Source organism: Epargyreus clarus, unplaced genomic scaffold (assembly GCF_041222505.1).
Source record: "Epargyreus clarus isolate Ecla_fem2 unplaced genomic scaffold, WU_Ecla_fem_2.2 ptg000019l, whole genome shotgun sequence".
Classification (NCBI taxonomy): domain Eukaryota; kingdom Metazoa; phylum Arthropoda; class Insecta; order Lepidoptera; family Hesperiidae; genus Epargyreus; species Epargyreus clarus.
The window spans coordinates 7317937-7324953 of NW_027332227.1; positions in this window are offsets into that span (position 1 = coordinate 7317937).

Sequence of the window (7017 nt, forward strand, 5' to 3'; positions counted from 1 at the left end):
ATTCATTTTTGAAAGAACAATGGCATATTAAATATTTGACGACTTTCAAGACAACCAATGTAGAGTTACTAGATTGTTGTCTAGATCAGTTCCAGTTCAAATATTGATTGTTACATATTAAATTCAATCATATGGAATTAAGAGTTTTTCTCTTACCACATTCAAATCTGATATTAAAATATTTGATATTACATCATTTCCGTCGCCTTTTTAAATAAAAATATATGTACCCCATTACTATCCCATAGCTGGGCAAATGTTCCTACTACTCACGAAATGATTACAACCTATCCTAGAAAGTTACTTACTAAGAATTTTGTAGTACCTCGAACACTGTAAAGAATATGGTGATACGTTTTTTATTTTCGCCTTTATACTCTACTATTCCACAACTATGTACATCCTCATAACACTTGCTTCGGTCGGTATATGATGTACTTACCTAACATATTAAATGACTCTTTATATCTGTGTTGGGAAAATGTCTCCATTAAACGCGATATCCATTCTACTTCAATCTACTCAATTAACTCAAGTGTTTTTTTCATTAGTAAAACCAGAAAACTAACGTGGGCAGCAGTATCCACTTCATATCCGATCTATAAAAAACAATTTCTTATCATATCAGAACAGATGAAACACATTGGAATTCCAGCGATAAGTAACCGTCGGCAGCAAAGGGTTAAAGATGTATACGCTACTTCGTTAACCCTTTCGTGCCCACGATGTGTGTGCTGGAATTCCAACGGAGTTCATCTGTTCTGACACCCCTTCCAGAGTACTGTAGACGCTACAGATGTAACAAATACCTGACCTATTTCTGACTTATAGCAGTAGTGTAAGGTGAGTGTAAGCTTCTTCTTTGTTTGAAGGCTTTGGCAGAGATACGTGAAGAGAAATGCGAGGATTTCAGAAAAGGGGTGGCAATGCATCTGTTATCATCACCTCAGGTAGCATTACCGAAATCGTTTAAGGAACAATATAATTATCTTATGCTTTAAAAGTCAGGTGTGGACTATACTCCAGGCCTTTTTAGTTAACAAGCCTGGGTAGATAGACAGTATGTTTGGCCGCGTAGAGTCGTAAGCAGCCGCAAGGTGTGGGATGAGCATAAAGCTCTCCCAGATAGTGCCCGACAGGGGCACCGCGCTTGGAAGACTCCAATTGCGTTATTAGGGAGATCCCGGAAAATCCTACGTAGCGTGGTCACCGAAAGGTTCTACTAGGTAAAATCACACATAACCCGGAGATACAGCGCTTAAAAAGGCCTCTACCAATCTTGCCTATAGGGTAGTGCCTATTAGGAGATATAAAATTGCAATCTCTTATTTTGCTAATCATTGTAAGCACGGACTGGTTTCATAAGTCAGTTTGAGGCGCCTGGAACATATCTCATCATTTCCACCGACAAAAAATCTTGATAGATATAAAATGAATTATTCTACATCTAAATATTTAGTTCTACCAGTAATGTAAAAATGATAAATATTAAAGTACTCGTACTATATATGTATAGGTACTATAATAAAAATTTCATCACCATTAAGTAGCTGGAATAACAAAGGTACACAAAAGCCGTGTTTTCGTCCAAATGTCTGGAAAGTCGGTGTTTTTAGTAGCATAATAAAATCGGATAGTACCCTGCGTTTGTTTTATTCACCAACCGCTGAACCCTCTTGGGATCAGAGATTCATTGCACAAGATCAATTTTCAGTCACTAGTTGCTACAAAAAGGCGGACTAGGTCCAACTTTTTGTCGATAAAGACAAAAAGATTAATGAAGTTATTTTTACCATAGAGCTGTATATGTGTAGAACTGTAGAGGTGTAATTTCTTAGCGCATGTAACGACAAATCGTAACTCTTTTTGTGTTAAACATTATTTTAGTAATACATAATTCTTGAAGGTAATATTAATCTACTACTTTGATAAATAATAACAGAAGGTTTTTTTTGTTACAACCATGACGCAAGAACTAGAGACAAACGTGTGAGCACTGTATCATAATCGTTACGCTCGCCAAGCGACGTTGTCAGTTCTAACTATATATTGCTCTATAGCAGCAATATATAGTTAGAACTATGAGGTAATAGCCTAGTGATGTGAATCGGCCTGTTACGTCATCACAATTGGACTAGGCCCTGATCTTTCGGAGTTTTGCGCGTATTACTAATTCGCTTTGTTTAAAAATGCATATGAGTGACATAAGGAAACTTAGGTTCTTCAAAGTTGGGCAGAAAGATCTTGACCATTTAAAGGGCTACCTGGCGGTAAGTGATCACTAGTTGTCAGCATTGGCTGACCATGGGGTTATCTGTACTCAACTCCATAAAGAACAGGAGTTCTACCTGACGCTGATGAGTTATTCTCTGTCGTGAAGACTAACATGCCGAAACGCGGGCATCTACACCCTACCAACGATGTGCCGAACAACTTTATGCTGGTGACGGTAGTACCTTCCTGGTCTCATACTGGTTGTTTTACCTTGTGAGTAGCCTTACATCAATATTATAAAAAATATATACAAATGCGTATGAGTTAGATGTAAACAAGAAGAGGTGACGCCGCAACGCGTCTTAATGAACTTGTAATAAAATTATTGGCCACACACAGGGCAGTTGAGGCAACGCCCCAGCTACGAGTTAACGTGTGTAGTGATGACACCGTGTCATATCGATATCGATACTTATAACCTATTTTCAGTAAATATCAATAGATATTTTAATTTTATTTTTTTTTTGCTTAAAAATAATTAAAAGGTAGTAACAGTTACTGTCACAATTTAGAGTTAACCAACGACACCTAATACCTATGCTTAAATCCGTTAAGCTGTAGGACATGCCAAAGAATGAGACATATATAAAATATACATACATACATACAGTCAAAATAAAATACGAAATATAATACCAAAATTATGAAGGGGCCCGCCACACTTATTTCTACCTAATAACAGCAGTGTTAGGTTAGGTTAGCTGCTGTGTTCCGGTTTGAAGGGTGTGGTAAGGGAGACAGACCTTTCCGAGGCGTTCCAGCTTAGTCCTCAGGGGTAGCGGCGCATCTGTGGCCGACCTCAGGTAGGAATATCTTATCCTATCTGGGGTTGATTACAGATGTCCATGGGCGGCAGTAACCACTTACCATCAGGTGCACTGCATTCTCGGCTGCTACTCTTATATTATAAAAAAAACCCTACGCAATCAGGTACAAAATAAATGTTTTTTTGGTTAATAGATATATTTTTGACGCGTCAAGTATTGGAGTCATTGAACATAAGTGACAATAATTTTAAAGAAAACAGGATATCCACTTCGATAATTATATTACGTTTACTTAAGTAATCAATTATTTGAATAATCAAAATGTTTATTAATTGAATTGTATGTCCTTTCCCTCGAACACACACACCACACACTTATTGCAAATTTTAATTGGTGACAGTCACCAATAAGTCCATTCTTAATTGCTGAAGTAAAACGGAATTTTAATGAACCTGTAATATATTTATTTCCCAAACGGAAGTGGAAGCGGTGCCCCAGATTTGTTTTATCCTGAGTAGTGAGGCTTAACACCTCAGAATGAATATGAATAAAAATATCGACATCGATACGAAAATAAAATACCTGTACCTACTTTTTAAATAAAACATTGATATTGAAATACAATAAATAAATGTGTCAACTAATTTACATACTATATATGATGTTTCTACTTACTAATAATAAAATGTTAAGTAGGTAATAATTTTTTAAAACGTAATTTTTTTCTACGTGTTTCTTTGTTCCCCCGGAATTTATGGTATGTTTTTCTTGTTCGAGTAAATTCAGTTTAGTTTGCATATTATTAAATTGCAATATCAATTTAATATACCCAGCGGAATTTTGGTTAGTACTAAGGCATGATAGAAAATTTAGTTGAAACAGACACTTTCTGCCAATCTATTATTTTAATCAAACAAAAGCTGGTGAAACTTATAAACCTGTCGCGTACCAACCCATTAAAGGCAATCCAATCCCGTTAGCATAGAGAGAAAAACGGCGGCCATAACACAGTTTATATCGACATCGATAAAGGCACTCCTGTATCTAGAGAGGCGAGCTACAATAAAATGTACCGAGCTAGCTACAAGCCTGAGCAGTTACTCCGAACACCCCACTCACACTACTCGCTCGCCCCTTTCGACATATGCGCAGTCCACGCACACATCGACCGTAGCTACCTGACACACATAGGCAGAAAGCAATAGATGTATGCATCTATCAATCCGTCGATACATGCACGCTAATAACATCCGTCGTAGCCAATTTGATTACTAATTGATCGCAGTGCGCTGATGGCCGTAACAGGAGATTTATTTTGTATATAAAAAAGCGTTGACATCGCTAGTTTAATCGACGCAAACCAATTGCAGTGTCTAAATTGGAGCCAGAAACTTAATTGGTAAAAAGTATTGCAAGACTTATAGAGATACGTGTGTGGAAATGCGAGTGTACACGTAAATATTCACACGTGTTTCTTTGAGTACCTAACTAGAAGATTTTTCATTGAAATCTATTTAATTGGCGGATTTTATTACTGTCAAAATTGTTAGGTCATAATATATGCATGTTTGGTTTGGCAAAAATAGAATCTCACTTTTCTGGAATTCCAAATATTAAATCCAAATAAATAATTATTAATAAATAGTTTTAGGCACGAAATGATTATATTTTTTTTTTTATTTACTTAAAACCAAAAAAGTTCTCAAAGGATTTGGCGAGCGCGGTTTAATGGCACTATAAAATAATTATTCATATTAAAAATCATAAATAAATATCACAGATTATATCATTACAGAACGTGTCCTATAAAATGAGTGTAACGATATAATAATCCGTATTATAAGGCGATGTCGGTTACAGGTCGCGCGCCGTCTCGCCCCGTACTACGACACCCTCGGAGCGCCAGACGCTTACATGGACCCACGAATATTTTTTTTTTAATGGGAGGTGTCTTGTGTGGGATGCTACGTGTGCCGACACAAGGTGTTGTGGCTACCGATGCGGAGATACGCAAACTGCAGAAATATGCTAGTCTCAGTCGAGACTATATATTTCTGCCGTTTGGTGTAGAGACGATGGGGCCGTGGGGTTCTGACGCTCGATCTTTTTTTAAACACCTTTCAAGGCGTTTGATCGAGTGCACCCACGACCAAAGGGCTGGCCCTTACCTCGGGCAAAGAATTAGCTTTGCTATTCAGCGAGGTAATGTCGCCAGCGTTTTGGGGACTCTTCCAAGAGACAACAATTTGGATGAAGCTTATTATATTTAACTATTTTATTATAAGTATTTTTATAGCCTGTTTCATATATTATTTTGTACTTTTTTTATTACGTTAATATTGTAAATAATTAAATGTAACTTGTAGGATTATTGAATAAATTTTCGTTCTTTCAAAAAAAAAGAAAAAATTTTTTTTATTATTTTATTTTACATACCTTCTGATTATTGTCAATTTGATGTTGAGAATAATAGAATAATTTTATCAAAATAATTATTTTATTTACATTACTTTAATGAATCCATAGTCAATTTAGAACAATATTTATATTTATTATTTAAATCATAATGTTATTTATAAAATCTCTTCCAGTCTTTTTTCTTTTTTTAATATATCCTTTGAGAACGTGTCCTATAAAATGAGTGTAACGATATAATAATCCGTATTATAAGGCGATGTCGGTTACAGGTCGCGCGCCGTCTCGCCCCGTACTACGACACCCTCGGAGCGCCAGACGCTTTACATGGACTCACGAAATAAAGTAATTTTAATAAATATTTTGATAAAAAAAAAACAAAATATTTTAGATACGGATCATTTTTTTTCATATAATAATGTCAGTTTTTTTCTACTATAATAAGCCAAGTCATTGACAATTTTAATAAAACTTTTTTATTTATTAAAAGTATTCACTGTGATTTTTAATTATTAAATATATTTTAGTTTCCTCCGATCGGTAGTAGAGTAATTGTTTAATTAGTTTCGTCACTGCGTCTCAACTTACAAAAACGTTTATTATTATGTTTCTTTATGTTTTATTTGTAGCGCTAGTTACAATTACAGCTAATACTTTATTTATGCCTCTAGAAAATAATATAAAATATATTGTTTGTTTTGTTTATTTAATGAATAAACAAAACAAACAAACCTTGAGTAGTTTACGACATAAAAATGTTAGTACTCGCATTTTATGTGACGTATCACACTTTTGAGTCAACTTTTAGATAGCAAAAATAAAGGGATGTGCGAGTTTCCAGTATTTTTTGGCTCTTTCAGAGATGGATATGAGAAATGGTACTTACGATGGATGAATGAATGCTTACCGCCCACGCTGGAAGTACCAAGTACGCACAAAAACAAATTTTATTCACATGTCATATCCATCTTTTCTCGTTTTACACTCCACGACATCTAGTCTGAAAGTGGTCATCTCAAGGAGATTACAATAACAGAAGATGTGAACACCCTTTGTATTAAGAATTCATGATATGTGAAGGTTATTTTTATGATTCCAATACATTGCTGTATTCCACAAAATCTTGAGCATTATTTTGAAGCTGAGTGTTTTCTTCAATGTAAACGTTCTTTTGAGAAAATGATAATATGGCGTACCTTTGGGAAGATTTGTTTAGAGTTATTATCTATTCAGTTTAATCGTCCATTTGAATATAAAATATTGCAATTTGGCGCAAAAGTCAATTAAACATCCTTTATAATTGCCTATCTAAGTTTATGATCCTAAAAAATGTTGCATATTTTGAAAGGACAGTTACTTTAATTTTTCAATGATAAGTAATATACAATAGGGTTTCCATTGCCAGTTGAAGTAAGCTTTATGCTGTTGCATTTAACATTGCAATTTGAAAAAAATTAAAAATGCGATATTATTCTTACCAAAATTACCCTGCATCAAAGTACTAGGCTCTCATATCTGTAAGCTAATTAGATCCCAAGCGTATTTTTATTTCAATCCAGAG